Source organism: Triticum aestivum, chromosome 6D, assembly GCF_018294505.1.
Source record: "Triticum aestivum cultivar Chinese Spring chromosome 6D, IWGSC CS RefSeq v2.1, whole genome shotgun sequence".
In the NCBI taxonomy this organism is placed as follows: domain Eukaryota; kingdom Viridiplantae; phylum Streptophyta; class Magnoliopsida; order Poales; family Poaceae; genus Triticum; species Triticum aestivum.
Genome location: NC_057811.1, coordinates 305,771,610 through 305,797,488, shown reverse-complemented (window position 1 = coordinate 305,797,488; position 25,879 = coordinate 305,771,610).

Below are 25,879 nucleotides of genomic sequence, written 5' to 3'. Positions count from 1 at the left end.
GACTCCAGGCTCCTGAAGTGATCGCAATACCTGATCGCCTTCGACTACGCCGACCACCCCAAGTCTAGAAAGTCAGTGGGCACCATCCCCTTGCTGTGCACACCCACCATCAACAAAGTCGCTATGACCAAGATGCTCAAAGACGGCATCGCGGGCCTCAACGTGATCTTTGTGGAGACCTTCGAGCAGCTCCAAGTGCCCTACGAGCGCCTGATGCCAACAAGGCCCTTTTAGGGCATGACTGGCGACTCCACAATGCCCCTGGGGAAAGTGCGCCTTCCCGTCACGTTCGGCTCCTGCAAGAACTACCACATAGAGCTCATCGACTTTGACATGGTGCACATTGGCCTGCCCTACAACAGCATCTTGGGCTACCGTGCGCTCGCGAAGTTCATGGCAGTGACCCGCCATCTTACAACACCGTCAAGCTTTCGGGCTGCAGCGGGACCATCACCATCCGCGCTGATGAGGAGGACGCGATGCGCACCCTCGAGCACGCCTACAAGGCAGCTGCCACCGTGTACCCTACTAGCGAAGATGAGGTCGGGCCTGCCGAGCCTGCGCCTGTGAAGAAGAAGCCGCAGTTCTCTCAAGCGCGAGCCAAGACAAAGAAAGTGTCACTGTGTAGGATCAAAAGTAGGTCTAGAGGGGGGTGATTAGACTACTTGACCAAATAAAATCTAGCCTTTTCCCAATTTTAAGTCTTGGCAGATTTTAGCAACTTAGCACAAGTCAAGCAATCAACCTACACATGCAATTCTAAGAGTATAGCAGAGTAATGTAAAACATTGCATATGAAGGTGAAGGGAGGGGTTTGGAAGGGCAAACACAATGTAGACACGGAGATTTTTGGCGTGGTTCCGATAGGTGGTGCTATTATACATCCACATTGATGGAGACTTCAACCCACGAAGGGTAACGGTTGCGCGAGTCCACGAAGGGCTCCACCCACGAAGGGTCCACGAAGAAGCAACCTTGTCTATCCCACCATGGTGATAGCCCACGAAGGACTTGCCTCACTTGGGTAGATCTTCACGAGGAAGGCGATCTCCTTGCCCTTACAAACTCCTTGGTTCAACTCCACAATCTTGACGAAGGCTCCCAAGTGACACCTAACCAATCAAGGAGACACCACTCTCCAAAAGGTAATAGATGGTGTGTTGATGATGAACTCCTTGCTCTTGTGCTTCAAATGATAGTCTCCACAACACTCAACTCTCTCACAAAGATTTGGCTATGGTGAATGATGATTTGAGTGGAAAGCACCTTGGGGAAGGCTAGAGATCAAGATTCTTGTGGTTGGATTGGAATGTCTTGGTCTCAAGACATGAGTAGGTGGTTCTCTCTGAGAAAATGAGTAGTGGAAGTGTAGGCACGTTCTGATGGCTCTCTCTCTAATGTAGAGGAGGCTGGAGGGGTATATATAGCTTCCACACAAATCTAACCGTTACACACAATTGAGCCAACTCGGTCAGACCGAATATATGAACTCGATGAGACCGACTCAGTTCAAAATGTGAACGCTAGGCTTTTTGGTGGGACCGACATGATCAACTCAGTGGGACCGATGTGCTAGGGTTAGGGCAAACCTCATCTTGGTTTGACCGATTACGTGAACTCGGTGAGACCGATTTCAGTAATAGGTTAACAGAGAGTTGGTTAGGCCAACTCGGTGGGACCAATTGCTCCTTTCAGTGAGACCAAAATGTTACGAAGGGAAACAGATAGTTTTCACTACGAAATCGGTAGGACAGATTGCTCATTTCGGTGAGACTGAAATGTTATGAAGGGAAACAGAGAGTTTGCAATCCCATCTCGGTGAGATCGACATCCATGGTTGGTGAGACCGAACTGATTAGGATTTCTGGCTATGGCTATGTCAAGTGAACTCGGTGGCGCCGGATGAATCAAATCAGTGGGGCCGAGTTTGACTTTAGGTTTAGGATATATTTGGATTTGAGAAAGTGGTTGAGGGATTTTGAGCATATCACTAAGCATTTTGAGCAAGTAGACCATTAAGCAACACCTCATCCCCTTTTAATAGTATTGGCTTTTCCTATGGACTCAATGTGATCTTGGATCACTGACATAGAAATGAAGAGTCTTGACCTTTTGCCAATATTTGTCCTTAGCATTTTGAGGGGTCCACATCTCTAGTCCATGCCATGCCAATCATTGAACTTTCTGAAATAATCAACTTGGAAGGATATTAGTTCAATGAGCTATATGTTGTTATGAATTACCAAAACCACCCAGGGATTAGTTGCACTTTCAATCTCCCCCTTTTTGGTAATTGATGACAACATATAGATAAATGCTTCGACAAATGATAATAAGAATGCAATATATCGTCGCTTTGAGAAGTATGTCATAAGCAAGAGCTCCCCCTGAATTTGTGCATTATTTATGATTTGCTTTTGAATGCAAATGCACAATCAATTAGAATCATGGGTTACTCTTCCATGTCACATACATCTTGGTGGAGCGCTCAAAATGATGATAGAATATAAATAGCATGCACTCATCACCAAGACAAATATGATTGATCATACACAAGTAATAAGATAGCATCATTCAAGCACACATATTAAAGCATAATATGATCAACCACATGATCATAAGAGTATCTCACACACTAGCACAAATAAGTAGCAAACACATGAGCAAATAAGTAGCAAGAGAGACAAATAAGAAGCAGAACACACTCTCTCTCTCTCTCTCTTGTGAAGCCTATGATCTATACACTATCTCCGCTTTGGCAACAGGTTACCAAAAAGCTTGAAAATGCATTGTGCTATACGACACTCTAAGCACAATCTCCGGGAGCTCCGGAGTGTGAAGATGGCGTGGAGAGGATAGCATCTGCAAATACTTCGGCTGATGTCTGAGGAACTGGAGGGGTTTCCACTGGAGGGGCAACTAAGGCTATGGCTGCAGGTGCAGAAGTTGTGGCCCTTGTGTCACTGACTAGCACAACTCCAGACCTTTGTGCTCTAGGCACCCTCTGATAAGCATCTGTGGCAGATCTTCCTCTCTGTCGGATTCTGGGTTCCGGCAAACCCTTGAGGTTCGAACTCTGGGGTGCGCATGAAGGACTCTCTCCCCCTAGCTCATCCGCACAGCAATCTCAAAGCCTAGCTCGTCGAACCCAAGGAACAAGAGATAAGAGACGCGAGGCTTTATACTGGTTCGGGCCACCGTTGCAGTGTAATACCCTACTCCAGTGTGGTGTGGTGGATTTCCTTGTGGGCTGAGGATGAACAAGTATAAGGTAGGAACAGCCTCCTGAGGAGAGGTGTTCTTGAGCTTGGTGAGCTGATGCGCATGAGGGTGGTCTTGATGACCCATCCCCTTCTATGGTGGTGGCTAGTCCTATTTATAGAGGTGTAACGCCCACGATGCGGCTATATCTCCCACGTGTCGAGGCACGACTTAGAGGCATAACCGCATAGTGGTTTTGTCGCAAGAAGGGTCATCTTCACACAATCCCATGTAATGAACAAGAATGGGATAAAGAGTTGGCTTACAATCGCCACTTCACACAATACATAAATATAATTCATACATCATCCAAAATACACACATATAGACCGTCTACGGTCAAAATCCAGATGAAAATAAGACAACCCCAAATAATAGATCCCCGATCGTCCCAACTGGGCTCCACTACTAATCATCAGGAAAAGACACATAGTAACGACCACGTTCCTCGTCGAACTCCCACTTGAGATCGACCCCATCATCTGCACTGACATCATCGGCACCTGCAACTGTTTTGGTAGAATCTGTGAGTCGCGAGGACTCAGCAATCTCACACCCGCGAGATCAAGACTATTTAAACTTATAGGAAAGGATGGTGTAATGAGGTGGAGCTGCAGCGGCAATAAACATATATGGTAGCTAACATACGCAAAAGAGAGCGAGAAGAGAAGCAACGGAACGGTCGTCATCTAGCAATGACCAAGAAGTGATCCTGAACTCCTACTTACGTCATTCATAACTCAAACCGTGTTCACTTCCCGGACTCCGCCGAGAAGAGACCATCACGGCTACACACACAGTTGATGTATTTTAACTGGGTCAAGTGACAAGTTCTCTACAACCGGACATTAAAAAATTCCCATCTGCCTCATAACCGCGGGCACGGCTTTCGAAAGATAATACACTGCAGGGGTGTCCCAACTTAGCCCATCATAAGCTCTCACGGTCAACGAAGGATAAACCTTCTCCGGAAAGACCCGATCAGTCTCGGAATCCCGGTTTACAAGACATTTCGACAATGGTAAAACAAGACCAGCAAAGCCCCCGAATGTGCCAACAAATCCCGATAGGAGCTGCACATATCTCGTTCTCAGGGCACAACGGATGAGCCAGACGTCGGGTTGGCATAGACCCTGGTTGCCCAGGGGGCGCCGGACATCGCTCGGTTTGGGCCAGCACTCGAAGGAGCACTAGTCCGGGGGTTTAAATAAAGATGACCCTCGGGCTCGCGAAAACCCGGGGGAAAAGGCTTAGGTTGCAAATGGTAAAACCAAGGTTGGGCCTTGCTGGAGGAGTTTTATTCAAGGCGAACTGTCAAGGGGGTCCCATAAATCACTCGACCGCGTAAGGAACGCAAACTCAAGGAACATAATCCCGGTATAACAGAAACTAGGGCGGCAAGAGTAGAACAAAACACCAGGCATAAGGCCGAGCCTTCCACCGTTTACCAAATATATATAGATGCATTAATTAAGTAAGAGATATTTTGATATCCCAACATATCCATGTTCCAACATGGAACCAACTTCAACTTCACCTGCAACTAGCAACGCTATAAGAAGGGCTGAGCAAAAGCGGTAACTTAGCCAAACAACGGTTTGCTAGGAAAAGGATGGTTAGGGGCTGACATGGCAAAATGGGAGACATGATATAGCAAGTGATAGGTAGCGCAGCATGGCAATAGAGCGAACAACTAGCAAAGCAAAGATAGAAGTGATATCGAGGGGTCGTCATCTTGCCTGCAAGGTTCTCAGAGTTCACGAAAGCTTGATCCTTGTAAGCGTACACAACAGGTTCCTCGTTCACGAACTCGTCTCCCGGCTCTACCCAAGACAAGAACACAAGCAATGGAACCACAATCAATCACGAAAAATGCACAAGCAACATAATGCAAAACATGTATGATAAGCAAGATATGATATGCGATGCATATGCGTGCCCCGGAAGGAAAATGATGAACAAGGCAGTAACTTGGCAAACCAAGCATGCCACTGGAAAGATGAGATGATTTCGGTCGAAATCGATATAAAGATCACCGGAAACGGATGCACGGTTTGCAAATGGCAAGCAAAACAAGAATGACACGAATCTGCGATTAACAACAAGATAGCACTTAAAATGCAACAAGCAACAATGCTACAGCACTCCAACATAGCAACAAAGCACATGGCAGTAATCTACAGGCGATACTTGACAAAAGATGAACAATGAGCTACGGCTAGATCACAACATATCAAACTCAAACAAGCATGGCAAAAGTGCAAAAGATAAAAGGTTCACAGACTTGGTGAAATTACTGGACATGTCTGAAACAGCATCAGGTAGCAGTGTTCAGAGCACGAAATCAACATGCTACAGGAACTTAACATGGCAAAACAAGGCATGGAAGTGTTCTACTAAATGCGTATGACAAAAGTCCCTTACTGACCATAAGCCAAAAAGGACCAGAAGATATCATGGCAAGCATGTAAACATAGCAAGTTTCGTTATCAGGTTTCAGACTTGGTGAGCTTGATTCGCTCACCACAAAGCAATGCATGACAAAACAAGCATACCTACAGCAAGATGGCATGTTTATGAAGCTATCCATGGCAAGAACAAGAGCATAGCATGTATGGATCAACTACAATAAGCTTGGCAGAATTGCATATTATGTTAAGAATCTGCCAGAAATATTTTATAGCAAACGTAGAGCAAGATTGAGTCATGCTATCGCACTCCGTAATTGCAAAAAATTACGGGAATGGATCAATTACAACTATATCTACAAATCATCCTTACTGAACAACTCCAAAATATGCATGGATCTCTCTGTAGCATCAAGTTTACATGGCAACAAAATAACAGCAGACAAAGACTTGGAGAAATTACTAAGTCCCGGAAATCAGAAACATTACGGAGCCTACTTTGCATGCTTGTGCTAGTCACCACAGAGATCACAAAAATACATGGCATACACCACTGGAAAGATGGCATGGCATACAACAAAACACATGTAGAACTCATGCCCATAAGATGCACAGATTTAATGATACAAAAATGATAAATCTCCAAGTTCTGATAAGAACCAGCAGATAACAACAACTAGCCCTCTTGCAACAGAGATTTGGGCATCAAGATGACCTCTAATGAACATGTTGCAACTGAACAAAATGTAGAGCATCATGAGACGAACAATTTGACATATTACACGCGTGAAACGAAGCGATGCACAGTGAGTTATGCAACGATGAACGGATGCACATGCTGTAAGAATCACAGGACTGTTTCGGGGGGGGGGAGAGAAAGTCAACGCCCGAGATTTTTACCAGATCCGATCGGACCGGCTCGAGGGAGCTCGTCTCCGGCGACGGGAGGAGAGGAGCAACGCGGCCGGCGGTCGGAGGAGATGAAGGAGAGGCGCGGGGCGGCGCCGGTGGCGGCGCACGACGGCGGCGGGGCACGGCGCGGCAGGCAGCGCCGGCGACGACCGTAGGCGAGGGCGGCGGCGGGCGGCGCGGGAGCGGTAGCACGGGCGCCGAGGCGGGCGGCGGCTCGGGCCCGGGAGGGCCCCGAACGGGACGGCGGGCCGCGGCATACGGGCGCAGGGGCGGCGACACGTGGCGGCGCGGTTGTGTCCGGCCGGCGGCGGACGTGTCCGGCGCGGCGCGAGGAGCGGGTTAGGGTTCGTCTGCATTTCGTTTTCGGGAGGGGAAGAGTATATATAGGTAGAGGGAGCTAGGAGAGTCCAAATGAGGTGCTGTTTTCGCCCACACGATCGTGATCGAACGACCTAGAGCATGGAAGAGAGTTTGGTGGGTTTTGGGCTGGTTTTTGAGGGGGTTTTGCTGCAACACACAGAAGGCATCTGCGGTTACCCGGTTAACCGTTGGAGTACCAAACGACCTCCAAATGGAACGAACTTGACCGGTGGTCTCCGGGTGGTATACTAAGGCCATTTGACAAGCCTCGGTCCATTCCGAGAATGTTTGACACCCGCACATGAAAGAAACAAGAGGGGTGCACCGGAGGAGATAGGAGCGCCGGATTGCAAAACGGACAACGGGGAAAATGCTCGGATGCAAGAGACGAACACGTATGCAAATGCAATGCACATGATGACATGATATGAAATGCATGACATGTACAAAATGCAAAACGAAAGACAAAACCCGACCACGGAGGGAATATCATAGCACATAGACGAAAATGGCAAGAGTCGGAGTTACAAATATGGAAAGTTTCATGCGGGGTGTTACAACACTCCACCACTACGAGAGGATCTCGTCCCGAGATCTAGGACTGAAAGAACTCCAGATATTCGGTACGGAGATGGTCCTCGCGTTCCCAGGTGGCTTCCCGGTCGGAATGGTGCGACCACTTCACTTTCAGGAATTTGATTGACTTGTTACGAGTCTTGCGCTCAGTTACTTCAAGAATAGCAACGGGGTGCTCATGATAAGACAGGTCTTCTTGGAGGTCAATCTCTTCGAAGTTGATAGTGCGCTCGGGCGTCTTGAAACACTTGCGGAGCTGTGACACGTGGAACACATTGTGCACATTCGTGAAGTTGGAAGGAAGCTCAAGTTGATAGGCGAGGTCGCCTCTTTTGCCAATGATCTTGAAAGGACCCACGTATCTAGGGGCAAGCTTCCCTTTGATACCGAAGCGACGAGTGCCTTTCATTAGAGAGACGCGGAGGTAGACATGGTCTCCGATCTCGAAAGCCAAATCACGGTGCTTACTATCATAGTAACTCTTCTGGCGCGATTGCGCGGCTTTGAGATTATCAGGGATGACTTTACACATTTCTTCAGCTTCAGTGATTAAGTCATTGCCAAGAAGTTGGCGTTCACCAGTCTCTGACCAATTAAGAGGAGTACGGCACTTTCTGCCATAGAGAATCTCGAATGGGGCCTTGCCCGAACTCGCTTGGAAGATGTTGTTGTAGGAGAATTCGGCATATGGAAGACAATCTTCCCATTTCATGCCAAAGGAAATGACACAAGCCCTGAGCATATCTTCAAGAATTTGATTGACTCGCTCGACTTGGCCACTAGTTTGAGGATGGAAAGCTGTGCTGAAGCGAATATTTGTGCCCATGGCCTTCTGGAAGGAGTCCCAGAACTTAGAGGTGAAGATGCTTCCACGATCAGAAGAAATCAATTGTGGAATGCCGTGCAAGGAGACAATTCTGGAGGTGTATAGCTCTGCCAACTGAGCTGCTGTGATGGATTCTTTGATTGGAAGGAAATGAGCCACTTTAGGAAGCTTGTCGATGACAACGAAGATAGCATCATTTCCACGCTTGGACTTTGGAAAACCAGTCACGAAGTCCATTTCGATATGATCAAACTTCCATTCTGGGATAGAAAGAGGTTGAAGGAGACCAGCTGGTCGTTGGTGTTCTGCTTTCACTCTTTGATAGACATCACATTCATTCATGAACTGAGCAATTTCTCGCTTCATTCGAGTCCACCAATACGACTGCTTGAGGTCATGGTACATCTTCGTACTTCCAGGATGAATGGAAAGGAGAGAGTTGTGTGCCTCGTTCATAATGACTTTCCTTAGATCACCTTTAGGAACCACAATCCGGTCCTCGAAGAATAAAGTGTCTCTGTCATCAATGCGATAGCACTTGTATTTGGAAAGACCCTTGTCGATACCATGTTTCACCTTCTTCACCATGGCATCAAGGAGTTGTGCCCCACGAATTTGATCTTCCAAAGTAGGAGAGACTATGAGGTTGGCAAGAAAGCCCGAACCTCCTCTTCCCAATTTATGTCTTCTGGGACATCCTGATGCTTTTCTTTTGAGAAGAAACTTAGCCATAGTATTGTATCCGACAAATACAAATTACAAATGAGACATGAAGAGTTCTATAAACAAAAAATATAACCTAATTAAAAGTTATAACCCTAGTAAATGCCCCACATTTTTGCTATAACAGTCATTTTTTATATTTGCTAAAGATTTATACATGATTGTTGCAGTTTGTAAACAAAATTAGGAAAAGCCGGACAAAGGCGCTACCACATAGTGGCCTTTTGTAATCTATATCCTCTATGGACACACACGGAGACAAGATTCAAAATTGGAATTTGGAAAGGATGCGAAAATTACCGAGAGCTGGACAGGCCGACGGCGTGCAGCGTCGTTCGCGTGCGTCGCGTCGTCAAGGTGTGAGGACCCAGGCTGCGTGAAGTCCGGCGGCCGGCACGCTGCCGCTGCCGTCCCCCGCCTGTGTACGCGACGGCGATGCGCAGGGGGCGTATGGAGTATGGTACACGTGACCTATGAAAAGTACCACTTTCCGGGGAATGGGCGACAGCTTGGGCGACAGCGTGGGCGACGCGCCGGCTGCGGTGTGGCAGCTAGCCGTGGCGGGGACGACGGGCTGGTCCGTGGTCCGGCGCAACGCGAGCGTGCTACAGGTGAGCGGCGGGGAGGGCCGCGCCGGCTCACCGGCAGTGGCGGACGAAGGTCGCCACAATCGCTTCTGGGCGCTGGCGGCGGAGGACTCGGAAGAGGAGGATGAAGGCGGGGAGCTGGATCCGAGCGAGGCCTGTGCGTGGCGCCGGCAGGGCCGTCGATTGGCGACTTCGTGGCTTTGGCTGCGAAGCAGGGCGGTGTTGCTTCGAGCTCGGGGCGTGGGAGACGCTTCGCGCCGGGCGGCCGTGGCTCCAGATCCATGGCTTCTCGCATCTGGCTGCCGCCGCGGGAGTTCAGCTCGGGCTCGGGTGCTGGCGGTTCGTCGGGGCCGGCGACGTGCATTCGAGCCAAGGCGGCGGCGAGCCTGACGGTGACGCAGACGGAGCTGTCCAGGGAGGACTGGCCGCGCCTGCCGGCGCCCCCTGTGGCGGCGGCGGCGGAGGCGGCGGGGGCGCCGTGCGGTCCGGAGCCGATGCGCTTGGCACCAGGCCCTAGGGTTGGGCCGGGTGGGCCGTTGGTGGGGGCCCCTCCGGGGATGGCGTCGGGCGTGGGGCTGGAAGCGGGTTCTGGGCCTGGGCCGAGTGGACAGTCTGGGGCGTTTTCCGACCCTCCAGTGGGACTAGGACTGGAGACGTCCTCGGACCCACGGCCTCATGTTACCCAACGGCCCAACGCGTCGTGGCCCGACACTGGCCCGATCACTGGATATAAGTGGGTGAGGAGGGGCTGCCTGGATCCCCGTTTAGGGTTTCCAGCCACCACTCGCGAGGTGCGGCGCCTTGCCCACTCCGCCCGCTCGATCCAGATCTGCCCCCCTCCTCCCCCCCTTCTCCAGTCTTTCGCGGCGGTGGTGATGGGAGATAGGCGTGCGGACAAGCGGCCGATGGAGGTGTCAGATCCGGAGGCGGAACGGCGTAGGGAGCGGGAACTACGTGACAAGGCGAAGCGTGTGATGCGCGAGCGTTCGGGTGGCCGCGAGGCCAGAGAAGAGCGAGGCGGATCCCGCGACCAGGGCGGGCGTGAGGGGGATTGGGGTCCTCCTCCCCCGTGGTGGATCCAGCAGCAGGAGCGCAAGAAGAAAAAGAAGGTTCAGCAGCGGCGTCGAGAGCTTGAGAGGAAGCACGAGCCGCTCCCCAGCGGTGGTGGGGGCCACGGGGACCCAAAGGCCATGAAGCCGCGTGCAGCTCCACTGGCGGTGGCGCTGCCCTCTGCACCAAAGGGTACGGCGGAGGAACCCATCCCAGTGGAGGTGGCGCCGGACTTGGAGTGCTTCAAGTGCGGGCGCCCCGGCCACTTCCAGTCCCAGTGCAAGTTCTTGCCCCTGTGTGTACTCTGCAAGGAAGAAGGGCACGCGTCCGCACACTGTCCGACGAGGGGACGGCAACTCCACCTCCAAATCATGGGAAGCGCCATTTCTGGGGAAGGATTTTTCTGCCTAGAGTTCGAGGACGCGGACGAGACCGAAGCCCCCATAGATGCTCGCATCAAGAACGCGGCCATCTTATCTGCGGAGCCGGGGAAGCTGAACCTACGGATTCTCAAACAAGAACTGAAGCACATGGTGACAGGAGATTGGGACTGGCAGGTAACTCAAGTGGGTGATGATGACTTCGTGGTGGTCTTTCCTTCTGCAGATCTGTTACACATGGCGAAGTCTAGTGGTAAGTTGTTTCTGTCCATCAATGACATCACTGCGCGGGTGCGCAACATGTTACACGAGGAGGTCCAGCCCATGGTGATGCCGGAGACTTGGGTGCGACTCCATGGCATCCCAAAGAAACATAGGCGTGAAGATCGCATCAGGGAAGGGTTCCGGATGCTGGGCAGGCCAATTGTGGTCGATGAACTTTCTCTGATCAGGTTGGGGCCTGTCCGGATGAAGCTTGCGTGCAAAGCCCCGGAGAAGCTCAATGGAGTTGTCGAGGTGTGGTTCAACCACGAGGGATACCAAATCAAGGTGGAGCGCGAGACCCTTCCCAAAAGGGGTGGTGAGCGGGCCGTGCTGGGAGCGGGCCCTGCCAACCCTCCTGACAAGGACGCGAATCCGGGCGCTCGGACGCTGGGCATCGAAAAACACGGCAGGGCCGAACCAGGCAAGGAGCCGCAAGGGTGCGAGGGCGGCCCTCGTGGTGCGGAGAACCAGGATACCAAGATGCCAGACAGGGGAGAGGAGCAAGACGATAGCATCCAGGACACATCCATTGACACAGAAACTTGGGACAAGCTGGGTGCGCTGTCGGCCGAGATTGGTGCCATGGGGGTGGCGACTCAGGACACCGCGGTCAGCGGGCCCCCGCTAGCCAGGTCGCTGGAGCTTTCCTTCAACGAGTACGGGTCCAACCTTGGCCTGTCCCAGGTGGCGGCGACTTTGACTGGCGCGGGGCGGGGTCTCCTCTGCTGTCTCTCCCTCTCTTCCAACCTCTTCCTCCCCAGTGGCCGTGGGGGCGGACTCTGGTTGCGTGGTGAGCGAGCCAGCTGACCTTACGCCTGCTCCGCGTCGGGGTTCCAACAGTGGGGGCAGGCAACCGAAGAAAACGGCGGGGAGGAAACCAGCGAACAAGCAGGCGATGGGGGTGGCGGAGGTGGAGAGTTCTGACCTGGGTGGTGAGTTGGGCGTAGCGCTGGGGACGACGGGGACTATCAACAAGGCCAGGCGCACCAAGGCGATCCCGGTGGTACAGCGCGCCCCGAGCGTGCGGGCCAAGGCCAAGCTCGGCGATCTCTCTTCCTTGGAGAGCGCCAGACTCCACATCGCCGACAAGAACATGGACGCCGCAGGTAACCCCTTGCCCTCTTTTCGCATTCTTAATGCCTTCTCGGATGAGCACCTGGTGAGCATTCTAGATGACTGCAGGGTGGAGACTCGTGGGGCGCAGTCCGATATTATATCTCTTGTGCACGCTAGGGAAGAGGCGCAGGCTGCGCTGGCGGCCGCTGCTGTGCGCTGTGCTAGCAACAGCGAGTTAGCCATTGTGCCAGTAGAGGCTGGTGACGAGAGAGTGCCCGACGAGGTGACACTAGCTAGGGAAGCTGGTGTCCTTCCTTCTAATGGCCGAGCGACGGCTAGGAAGAGAGTGGCGAAGGCGGTGACCTCTAGAGGTGTGCGCCTACGTAACAGGGTGATTTAGATGCGTTACATGTTCTGGAATATCCGTGGTTGTGGCCACGGTGGTCGGCGCACGCAGCTTAGAGAATACATGGCCAAAGAACATATCGACGTGGTTGCGCTACAAGAGACGATTAAATCTGATTTTACCTTCAGGGAATTGCTTGCTTATGATCCTCTTCAACGTTTTGAGTGGCAGTGGGTTCCCTCTGCCGGTCATTCTGGTGGCATTCTGTTGGGTTGTAATAAAGATGTATGTGATGTTCTGCATTGGGATGTTGGTGTTTTCCTTTTATCTGCTACTATTAAACATCGTGTTTCTGGTCTGTCGTGGGTGGTCGTGTGTGTCTATGGGCTGGCTGACCACTCCAGATCGCCAGCGTTCCAGCTAGAACTAACCAACCTGGTCGGGGCCAAAAGGGCAATCAACCTCCCTGTGGTGGTAGGGGGAGACTTTAACTTAATTCGCTCGGGGGCGGATAAGAATAATGCTCATATTGACTGGTCGAGGGTGGCCTTATTCAATAATGCCATTGCGGCAGCAGCATTGCGGGAGGCCGCACGGACTGGGGCCAGATATACCTGGACTAACAAGCAGATGCAGCCGGTCCGTATCGTGCTGGATAGGGTCTTTTTTACTCCGGAATGGGAGGTTCTGTTCCCCATGTGATCCCTCGTGGCGGAGACGCGCATCGGATCAGACCACGTCCCGCTCATTTTTTCCTCAGGGGAGGAGCTCATCCGCCGTAGCCCTAGGTTCTTCTTCGAAACGGCGTGGTTCGAAGCAGAGGGATTTACCCAGATGGTGGTTGAGCGTTGGGGCGCGATTTGTGCTCATCTGGGACCCCAACGCGGTCCAGCAGAGTGCTGGGTCGCGGCTGCTGGCAAGCTGCGTGCCTACCTGCGTGGGTGGGGCGCTAATCATGGTAGCGAGTCCAAGAAAGAGCGCGCGCGCATAGTTGAGACTATTTCGCTGTTAGATATGGAGGCTGATCGCCGGCCTTTCTCGGAGGCCGAGTGGGCGCATAGGTACGCATTAGAAGATCAAGTAACAGCGATTTTGCGCGCGGAAGAGGAATATTGGCGACGTAGGGGCGGAGTCAAATGGGTCACGAAAGGAGACGCAAACACTGGATATTTCCATGCCTACGCGAACGGGCGGAAAAGGAAATGCACCATTCTACGTCTCCAATCAGACCAAGGTGTTTTGTTGGCGCAGGACCAAATCGTGGCTCATATCTACGAGTTTTTCATAGGCCTTTTGGGGACGGCCGTTGAAAAACCTTTACGCCTTCGCGGTGATTTGTGGGATACCGCGGAGCGTGTCTCGCAGGAAGAGAACGATAGGTTAGCCCTTGCCTTCCTTCCTGAGGAAATAGACCAGGCCTTACACGGCATGAAAACGAGCACGGCGCCTGGGCCGGACGGTTGGCCGGTGGAGTTCTTTAAGAAATTTTGGCCCTGCCTTAAGCACTTGTTTTACGATATTGTCAACGGCTTCGCTTTAGGCACGGTGGACCTCTCCCGGCTGAACTACGGAGCCATTAGCCTTATTCCTAAGGTCAAAGGGGCGGATAACATTAAGCTTTTTAGACCCATTACCTTGATCAACGTCCCGTTCAAAATTTGTGCGAAAGCGTATGCATCGCGCTTGGCTCTGGTCGCTCAACGAGTAATTAGCTCTAGTCAAACGGGTTTCCTCAAACACCGCAACATCCTCGAGGGACCAATTGCGTTACAAGAGATCGTTCACGAGTTGAAAAGGACCAAGGCACAGGGAGTGCTTCTCAAATTAGATTTCGAGAAAGCGTACGATCGCGTTAACTGGGAGTTTGTGCGAGAAGTCCTCCTCAAAAAGGGTTTTGAGGCAGGATTCGTACATCGCATCATGCGCCTCGTGTGTAGTGGGCACACGGCGGTCAACATCAACGGCACAATGGGCAAGTTCTTTCGTAACAAGCGCGGTCTCCGTCAGGGAGACCCAAGCTCCCCGCTCATCTTTAACTTTGTTGCGGATGCCCTGGCGGCCATGATTAATAAAGCAAGGGCAGCGGGACACATTAAAGGGCTCGTAGCGCATCTGATTCCGGGTGGGGTCACGCATTTGCAATACGCAGACGATACGATGCTCTTATTCGAACCCGACGACCACAGTATAGCTACCACCAAGCTACTTCTGCTTGCGTTCGAGATCTTATCAGGGCTTAAGATCAACTTTCTGAAGAGCGAAGTGATCACCATTGGGATGGATGATCTATCTAGCTCGCGGGTTGCGAATCTCCTTAATTGCAAGCTAGGGAGCTTTCCGATTAAATACTTGGGCCTCCCGATATCGACCAAGAAACTTACCATAGCGGAATGGGAACCGCTTTATGGGAAGGTCGCTAACAGAGTGAGCCCTTGGAGGGGTAGGTTTATGTCCTCGGCGGCGAGGCTAATCCTAACCAACTCGAGCTTATCTTCCCTCCCTATATTCACTATGGGGATGTTCCTACTAGCGGATGGGGTTCACACAAGACTCGATACTCCTCGCTCCCGGTTCTTTTGGGAAGGAGCCGGGACCAAGCGCAAGTACCACTTAGTGAAATGGGCAGCTGCGTGTAGGCCAAAAAAATTTGGCGGCCTAGGTATTACGAATTCTAAACTCATGAACGTGGCCTTGCTAACTAAGTGGTGGTGGCGTCTTGCCCAACACGAGTCGGGGCTCCGGGCAGACATCCTCCGAGCTAAATATTTCCTGGAGGGGAATTTGTTCAAGGCTAAAATCAACGGCTCGGCCTTTTGGAACGGGATCCAAGCGGTTCGACCGGCGTTTTCAGTTGGTGCGCAGTTCCGGGTAAACAACGGCAAGTCCACACGGTTCTGGCTCGACCACTGGTGGGGTCAGGAGCCGTTATGGCACTCTCATCCGGAACTGTACCAATTGGCAACGGACACTAACATTTTCGTGGCCGATGCTTTGCGCGTCCAACCTCCAGCCATCTCGTTCATTAGGAATCTAGAGACCAGAGAGGCCGCTAGCTGGGACGCTTTGTCGGCCGACTTGGGTGGTCTGACCCGTAGTAATGGGGCGGACACGATCTCGTGGAAGTTGACCGCTTCTAAGAGATTTACGGTCAAGTCCCTATATGACAAGCTATCTGCGGGAACTACGTTAGATATAGCTAGGGGGCTATGGAAGGCTGACATCCCTCTCAAAATCAAGATCTTCTTATGGCAAATGTTTTGCAACCGCTTACCTACGTCGGACAACGTTGCCAAACGAAATGGGCCGGCGGACGGCACGTGCACCACTTGCGGTTTAGGGGAAAACGCGAACCACGTTTTCTTTGGTTGTGTGCTTGCTAGATTTGCGTGGAGTGCGGTGAGAGACGCATTCAATCAAAATTGGGACCCTCAATCTAGCCACGACTTGCTGTCTATCTTAACGTCGCAAAGAGGGGCCAATGCGAGGATAGTTTGGAGATGCGTTGGGGCGCTTCTTTGGTCCCTCTGGACGGTTCGTAACAAAATTACGATTGAACACAAGTTCCCGGCCCACCCCGCTGATATTATCTTCAAATGCCATATTTTTCTTCAGGTTTGGGCTCCACTGGGGAAGAAGCGTGACATCGAGTGCATGAAAGAGACTATGGAGCTGATCAAGACTACCATGGTGCAGGCGCGGCACGGGACGATGGCTGCTCCATGATCCTCCTCGTTTTGCTAGCTTTGGCCTTGATGCTCCGCTTTTGTGTTACCGAACTTGTGGCTGCGATCTACTTAGCTTTATCTTGAGCCATGGGCTCGTTTGACTGTCTTTATTTGGCTTGTAAGACTCTTTGTGTGGATTCTGCCTGGTGGCTTTATTAAGTTAAAGTCGGACGCTGCTAGCGTCTATGTTCAAAAAAAAAGTATGGTACACGTCCACAGAAATCGATCGATGGATCGATTAGTTTTGGCGTAGTGGAAAAAAAAAGGTGGATCTGTTAGGCTTGCGTACGTGACTACGTGAGGAGATATTTTTTTGAGACAAAACTACTGGAGTACGTGAGGAGATGGATCCGCGAGCGAACCGGCGTGCGTGCGTACGCACGCGTCCTGCTGCGTTGGGCCAGTGGGGCGGCCTGGCTGAAACGGGCTGACCCTGATGCACAGCTCTCGGGCCACCCCGATGCACTGGGCCTTTTTACTTAATAGGTACTGCTAGCAAAAAAAATTCAGCCGTATTCCTGTGCATACGGGTCGGCCCAATGGGCTCCGCCCCTGGCTCTAGCACATCCCTCGCAGCGACAACAAGGAAGCTGACGACATCACCAAACGGGCATCCCGTACCGAGCCCTAGAACCCTGGTGTCTTCGAGGAGAAGCTCCTGAGGCCATCTACAACACTTCCTGAAGCCAGCACCACACTGCCTCATGAAGAGCTCCCACCCACACCACCCTCAGGCGCACCAGACTGCGGCCCACCTTCAGGCGCTCGCCTGCTGATGGCGCTCGAGCCATAGACTAAGAGCTGGGCCGTGGAGATTAAGGCCTACTTGGAGAGTGGCACCCTTCCCGAGGACGACATAGAGGCGAAGCGCGTAGCCTACCAAGCTGGGCCTTACTGCTTGAGGGATGGCGACCTCTACTGCAGGCGACCCAATGGAGTCGCGTTTCGCTACATCCCGGCAAAGCAAGGGCGCGAGCTGCTTGCCGACATACGTTGTCATGCATCCTCGCTGGCAAGGTCTTCCACAGCGACTCCTACTAGTCCACCATGCTTCACGACACCGAGGAGTTGGTCCAGTCTTGCGAGACCTGTCGGTTCCATGCCAAACAGATCCACTAGCCAGCGCAAGGGATTCAGACCATTCCCCTCATGGTCTAGGGGCTGGACATCCCGAGCCCCTTCCCTCGCGCGCCTGGCGGCTACTGCTACCTCTACGTCACCATCGACAAGTTCACCAAGTGGGCGGATGTGGATCCCGTCCGTACCATCCCGGCAGGCTCCACTGTTAAGTTCATTAAGGGCCTGGTGTGCCACTTCAGCGTACCAAATCGCATCATCACCGATAATGGCTCACAGTTCACCAGCGACCTCTTCAAGTCCTATGCACATCGGCTACGCCTCTATGGCTCACCCGAAGCAACGGCCAGGCCGAGTGCGCCAACGTTGAGGTTCTCAAGGGACTCAAGACAAGGAGTTTCAAGAAAAAGCTCACAACCTACGACAAGGGTTGGCTCGACAAGCTCCCCTCCGTGTTGTGGTCGATCCGCACGACAACCACCAAGCCTACTAGCGAAACTCCCTTCTTCCTCGTCTACAGGGCAGAAGCGGTCCTCCCCACCGAGCTCAAGCATGAGTCCCCGCGAGTCCTGGCCTTCGACAAGGCTTGGCAGGACGGCCATCGGGAAGCTGGTATGCTCCGCTAGGCTACCAACTGCATAGCACAATACCAGCAGACACTGCGTCGCTATCACTGTCGCAACATATCCCCTGCACGCTTGAAGCTGGCGACCTTGTCCTGCGACAAATCCTCTCCAGGGAAGGACTCCACAAGCTCTCGCCCATGCAGGAAGGCCCTTTCAGGGTGGTGCATGTTACCCGGCCTGGCGCGGTGATATGTCCACTTTGCATCATGTTTTCTTACTGTTATTTATAACGTTTTTATCCATAATAATGCTTTTTGGAGTAATTCTAATGCCTTTTCTCTAATAATATGCAAGGTATACACAAAGAGGGAGAATTCCAGCAGCTGGAAATCTGGACGCGGAATGGCTACGTCACGCCACCTATTCTGCACAACTCCAAACAAGGTGAAACTCCACGAGGATTTTTATGGAATATTTAAGAATTATTGGAGCAAATAATTACCAGAGGGGGCCCACCAGGTGGGCACAACCCACCTGTGCACGCCAGGGAGCCCAGGCGCGCCCTGGTGGGTTGTGCTCACCCAGGCCCACCTCCGGTGCCCATCTTCTGGTATATAGGTCATTTTGACCTAGAAAAAATAAGGAGAGGACTTTCGGGACGGAGCGCCGACGTCTCGATGCGGAACTTGGGCAGGAGCACTTTTGCCCTTCGGCGGAGCGATTCCGCAGGGGGAACTTCCCTCCCGGAGGGGGAAATCATCGTCATCATCATCACCAACAACTCTCCCATCTTGGCAAGGGCAATCTCCATCAACATCTTTAGCATCACCATCTCATCTCAAACCCTAGTTCATCTCTTGTGTTCACTCTTGTTACCGGAACTATAGATTGGTGCTTGTGGGTGACTAGTAGTGTTGATTACATCTTGTAGTTGATTACTATATGGTTTATTTGGTTGAAGATTATATGTTCAAATCCATTATGCTATTTAATACCCCTGTGATCATGAGCATGATTATCATTTGTGAGTAGTTACTTTTGTTCTTGAGGTCACGGGAGAAATCATGTTGCAAGTAATCATGTGAACTTGATATGTGTTTGATATTTTGATAGTATGTATGTTGTGATTCCCTTAGTGGTGTCATGTGAACGTCGACTACATGACACTTCACCATATTTGGGCCTAAGGGAATGCATTGTGGAGTAGCAATTAGATGATGCGTTGCGATAGTGACAGAAGCTTAAACCCTAGTTTATGCGCTATTCCGTAAGGGACCGATTGGATCCAAAAGTTTAATGCTATGGTTAGAATTTATTCTTAATACTTTTCTCGTAGTTGAGGATGCTTGCGGGGGGGGGGGGGGTAATCGTAAGTAGGAGGTTTGTTCAAATAAGAACAGCAGCTAAGCACCGGTCCACCCACATATCAAATTATCAAAGTAGCAAACACAAATCGGTCCAACATGATGAAAGTGACTAGATGAAATTCCCATGTGCCCTCAAGAACGCTTTGCTTATCATAAGAGACCATTTTGGCATGCCCTTTGCCTCAAAAGGATTGGGATACCTTGCTGCACTTTTGTTACTACTATCGTTACTTGCTTGTTACAAATTATCTTGCCATCAAACTACTCCGCTACTTACAATTTCAGCACTTGCAGACATTACCTTACTGAAAACTACTTGTCATTTCCTTCTGCTCCTCGTTGGGTTCGACACTCTTACTTATCGAAAAGAGCTACAATTGATCCCCTATACTTGTGGGTCATCAAGGCTATTTTCTGGCGCCGTTGCCGGGGAGTGAAGCGCCTTTGGTAAGTGGAATTTGGTAAGGAAACATTTATATAGTGTGCTGAAATTTATTGTCACTTGTTACTATGGAAAACAATCCTTTGAGGGGTTTGTTAGGGGTATCTTCACCTCGTCCGGAACCACAGTTAGCTACCCCTCAACCTACTACACCTACTAAAAATATTGAATATGAGATTCCTTCGAGTATGATAGAACAACTGCTAGCTAATCCTTATGCAGGAGATGGAACCGAACATCTTGATATGCACTTGATATATGTAGAAGAAATATGTGGATTGTTCAAGCTTGCAGGTTTACTCAGAGATGAATTTATGAAAAAGGTTTTCCCTTTATCTTTGAAGGGAAAAGCATTGGCATGGTATAGGCTATGCGATGATATTGGATCATGGAATTGGAATCGACTGAAATTGGAGTTCCACCAAAAATGTTATCCTATGCATCTAGTTCATCGTGATCGGAATTATATATATAATTTTTGGGTTCGTGAAGGAGAAAGTATCGCTCTAGCTTGGGGGAGGCTTAATTCAATGTTATATTCATGCCCCAACCATGAGCTCTCAAGAGAAATTATTATCCAGAATTTTTATGCTCGGCTTTCTCGTAATGATCAAACCATGCTTGATACCTCTTGTGTTGCTTCTTTTATGAAGAAGACTATTGAATTCCGGTGGGATCTTTTGGAAAAAATTAAAAGAAACTCTGAAGATTGGGAACTCGAGAAGGTAAAGAGTCACGTATTAAACTTAAGTATGATTGTGTTAAATCTTTTATAAATACCGTTGCTTTTCAAAAGTTTAGCACTAAATATGGACTTGACTCTTATATAGTAGCCTCCTTTTGTGAATCATTTGCTACTCATGTTGAACTCCCTAAAGAGAAGTGATTTAAATATCACCCACCTATTAAAGAAGAAACTAAAGAACAGGTACCAGTTAAATAAGAAACTATACTTTATAATGTTGATCCAGTTGTTCCTTCTCCTTATATTGAGAAACCACATTTTCCTGTTAGGATAAAGGAACATACTAAAGTTTCAACTATGGTTAACAAAAGCTATATTAGAACACCTAAACATGGTGAACAAATTAAAGTAGAACCTAGTATTGCTATGGTTAAATATCTCTTGGAAGAAGATATTGATGGGCATGTTATTTACTTCTGTGAAGAAGCCGCTAGAATTGCCAAACCTGATAAAAAGGATAAACATAGACCTATTGTTGGCATGCCCGTCATCTCAGTTAAAATAGGAGATCACTGTTATCATGGTTTATGTGACATAGGTGCTAGTGTGAGTGCTATTCCTTACACCTTATATCAAGAAATTATGAATGACATAGCACCCACAGAAATACAAGACATAGATGTTACTATTAAACTTGCTAATAGAGAAACTATATCACCAATTGGGATTGTTAGAGATGTTGAAGTCTTCTGTGGGAAAATAAAATACCCTACTGATTTTCTTGTTCTTGATTCCCCACAAGATGACTTCTGTCCATTTTTGGTAGACCTTTCTTGAACACAGTTAATGCTAGAATAGATTGTAAGAAACAAACTGTCGGTGTTAGTTTTGGTGATGAGTCTCATGAGTTTAATTTTTCCAAGTATAGTAGAAATCTTCATGAAAAAGAATCGCCTAGTAAGGATGAATTAATTGGTCTTGCTTCTATTGCTGTACCACCTACTGATCCTTTAGAACAATATTTGCTAGACCATGAAAATGACTTTCATATGCATGAAAGAAATGAAATAGATAAGATTTTCTTTGAACAATGTCCTCTGCTTAAACACAATTTGCCTATTGAAACTCTAGGAGGTCCTCCTCCACCTAAAGGTGATCCTGTGTTTGAATTAAAACAATTGCTAGACACTTTGAAATATGCTTATCTTGATGAAAAGAAGATATATCCTGTTATTATTAGTGCTAACCTTTCAGAACATGAAGAAGAAAGATTATTGAAAGTTCTAAGGAAGCACCGAGCTGCTCTTGGATATACTCTTGATGATTTAAAGGGCATTAGTCCCACTCTATGTCAGCACAAAATTAATATGGAACCTGATGCCAAACCAGTTGTTGATCACCAACGTCGGTTAAATCCAAAGATGAAGGAAGTGGTAAGAACGGAAATATTAAAACTTCTGGAAGCAGGTATAATCTATCCTATAGCTGATAGTAGATGGGTAAGTCCTGTTCATTGTGTTCCTAAGAAAGTAGGTATAACTGTTGTTCCTAATGATAAGAATGAACTTATTCCACAAAGAATTGTTACATGCTATAGAATGATAATTGATTTTAGAAAATTAAATAAAGCAACTAGAAAAGATCATTACCCTCTGCCATTTATTGATCAAATGCTTGAAAGATTATCTAAGCACACACATTTTTGCTTCCTTGATGGATATTCTGGTATTTCACAAATACCTATTTCTCAACCTGACGAAGAAAAGACCACTTCTACTTGTCCCTTTGGAACTTATGCTTATAGACGTATGCCTTTTGGTTTATGTAATGCACCTGCTACCTTTCAAAGATGTATGACTGCTATATTCTCTAAATTTTTGTGAAAAGATTGTTGAGGTTTTCATGGATGACTTCTCTGTTTATGGGAAGTCTTTTGATGATTGTTTAAGCAATCTTGATCGAGTTTTGCAGAGATGTGAACAAACAAATCTTGTCTTGAATTGGGAGAAGTGTCACTTTATGGCTAATGAAGGCATTGTCTTGGGTCTTAAATTTTTTGAAAGAGGTATCGAAGTGGACCAAGCTAAGGTTGATGCAATTGAGAAAATGCCATGTCCTAAAGTTATAAAAGGTATCATAGTTTCTTAGGTCGTGCTGGTTTCTATAGGAGATTTATCAAAGACTTCTCTAAGATTTCTAGGCCTCTTACGAGTCTTTTGCAAAAGGATATTCCTTTTGTTTTTTATGGTGATTGTTTAGAAGCCTTTTAAAAACTCAAGAAAGCCTTAATTTCTGCACCTATTGTTCAACCACCTGATTGGAACTTGCCTTTTGAGATTATGTGTGATGATAGTGATTATGTTGTTGGTGTTGTTCTAGGACAAAGAGTTGATAAGAAGTTGAATGTTATTCATTATGCTAGTAAAACTCTAGACAGTGCTCAAAGAAATTATGCTACTACTGAAAAAGAATTTTTAGTAGTGGTGTTTGCTTGTGATAAATTTAGACCTTATATTGTTGATTCCAAAGTAACTGTTCACACAGACTATGGTACTGTTAAATATCTTATGGGAAAGAAAGATGCTAAACCTAGACTTATTCAATGGGTTCTCTTGTTACAAGAATTTGATTTACATATCATTGATAGAAAAGGAGGTGAGAACCCCGTAGCTGATAATTTATCTAGGCTGGAAAATGTGTCTGATCACCCACTACCTATTAATGATAGTTCTCCTGATGAGCGTTTAGCTGCAATAAATGTTGCTCACAGTACTCCTTGGTATGTTGATTATGCTAATTACATTGTTGCTAAATATTTACCTCCTAGCTTTACTTACCAACAAAAGAAAAAAAATTCTTCTATGATTTAAGAAATTACTTTTGGGATGACCCACATCTTTATAAAGAAGGAGTAGATGGTATTATTAGATGTTGTGTGCCTGAGCATGAACAGAGACAAATCCTACGGAAATGTCACTCCGAAGCTTATGGAGGGCATCATGCTGGAGATAGAACTGCTCAGAAGTTATTGCAATCCGGATTTTATTGGCCTACTCCCTTCAAGGATGCCCGTAAGTTCGTCTCATCTTGTGATGAATGTCAAAGAATAGGTAATATCGGTAAGCGTCAAGAAATGCCTATGAATTATTCACTTGCTGTTGAACCATTTGCTGTTTGGGGATTTGATTACATGGGACCTTTTCCTTCCTCTAATGGGTATACACATATTTTGGTTGTTGTTGATTATGTTACTAAATGGGTAGAAGCTATTCCAACCAGTAGTGCTGATCACAACACCTCTATTAAAATGCTTAAGGATGTTATTTTCCCAAGGTTTGGAGTCCCTAGATATTTAATGACTGATGGTGGTTCACACTTTATTCATGGTGCTTTCCGTAAAATGCTTGCTAAGTATGATGTTAACCATAGAATTGCATCACCCTATCATCCTCAGTCTAGTGGTCAAGTTGAACTTAGCAATAGAGAAATAAAATTAATTTTACAAAAGACTGTCAATAGGTCCAGGAAGAATTGGTCTAAGAAATTATATGATGCACTTTGGGCTTATAGAACAGCATATAAAAATCCTATGGGTATGTCTCCTTATAAAATGGTTTATGGAAAAGCTTGTCATTTGCCTCTTGAGTTAGAACATAAAGCATATTGGGTACTCAAAGAGCTCAACTATGATTTCGAACTTGCTGGTGAAAAGAGGTTATTTGATATTAGCTCATTAGATGAATGGAGAACCCAAGCTTATGAAAATGTAAAATTATTCAAAGAAAAAGTTAAAAGATGGCATGACAAAAGAATCCAAAAGCGTGAGTTTAAAGTTGGAGAATACGTTCTTTTGTACAACTCTCGTTTCAGATTCTTTGCAGGAAAACTCCTCTCAGAATGTGAAGGCCCCTATGTTATCGAGGAGGTTTACCGCTCTAGAGCCATCAAAATAAATAATTCCGAAGGTACTAACCCGAAGGTTGTCAATGGGCAACGACTAAAGCATCATATTTCAGGTACGCCCATTAATGTTGAAAGTAATATTATCCAAACTTTGACACCGGAAGAACACATAAAAGAGTCCTTCTGGAACACTCTAGAATCATGAAAATAAGGAGGTACGTAATACGTTAAGTAAACGGACTCCAAAAAATCCGCAAAAATATTTTTTTATCAGTTTCAGAATATTTAAAAATTTAGGAAATAAAGAAACTTCCAGGAAGCGTCCCCTGGTGGGCACAAGATAGCCTGGCGCGCCCAGGTGGGTTGTGCCCACCTGGGACACCTTCCGGACTCTGTTTTTCTTCCGTACGCTTGTCCTCCAAGATAAAAAATCTATATATACTTCCCAAAATTGTTGATCACCGTATCGTGAAGAAATCCTTTGTTTTCTTTTCTTTGCTGTTTTCTGTCAGATCCCATCTACCATGGCTGCTTCAAGCTCCTCCAAGGACAAGTTCTTCAAGAACATCATCAACCCATACCTTTGTGAGGTGGTGCAGCACCCTCAGGTCATCCAGATGCATGAGGGGGTGCTTCACCTCCGTGATGTGCCATGTCCGAAGGGGATGGGAACCGTGGAGGCCAGACTTGAAGCCATGAAGCAGGACGTCTTCCGGTGCAAGGGGATGGTGGAGCGTGGACTCAATGCCAATCACCTTATGATCACGGACCTCTCCCGTGATCTCAAGGCGGATGGCAAGCCCAGGAAGGACATCGTCTTCACCCTCAACGAGCAAATCAACTTCCTCCAAAGCCAGATCTATGACCTCCAAAACCAACTCTTTGAACATGAGGCAAGGTTCAAAGGTATGAGTTTGGCTGCTAGTGGCAGGACTCATGAGACTCACTCTTCCTCTTATGATGGTGGACCACTGCCATGGAAATCCGAGGACAAGATCTCTTCTTCATCACCACTATACCTTCTTCTTCACCACCAAAAGAGAACTGAGTATCGGGTATGGGCACTCCCCTTGGCTTTCGCCAAGCTTGGGGGAGGTGCCCCGGTATCATATCATCCAACTATCTTTTTGCTTTTACTTATTTTTAGTTCGGTCTTTTTCTTTAGATGAATAAAAGTTTAGTTCGATCCTTTCTTCTTTGAGAGTTTACTTAGTGATATATCCTTGTAATCGTGTGCAAGTTATATAATAAAGTTTAGTTTGAGTTTTTGCTTTCTTTACTCTCATATTGCAAATAAAGAAAAGAAATAAGAAAGAAAAAGAGAAAGGAAATAAATAAAAGAAAGGAAATAAATCAAGAAGATCA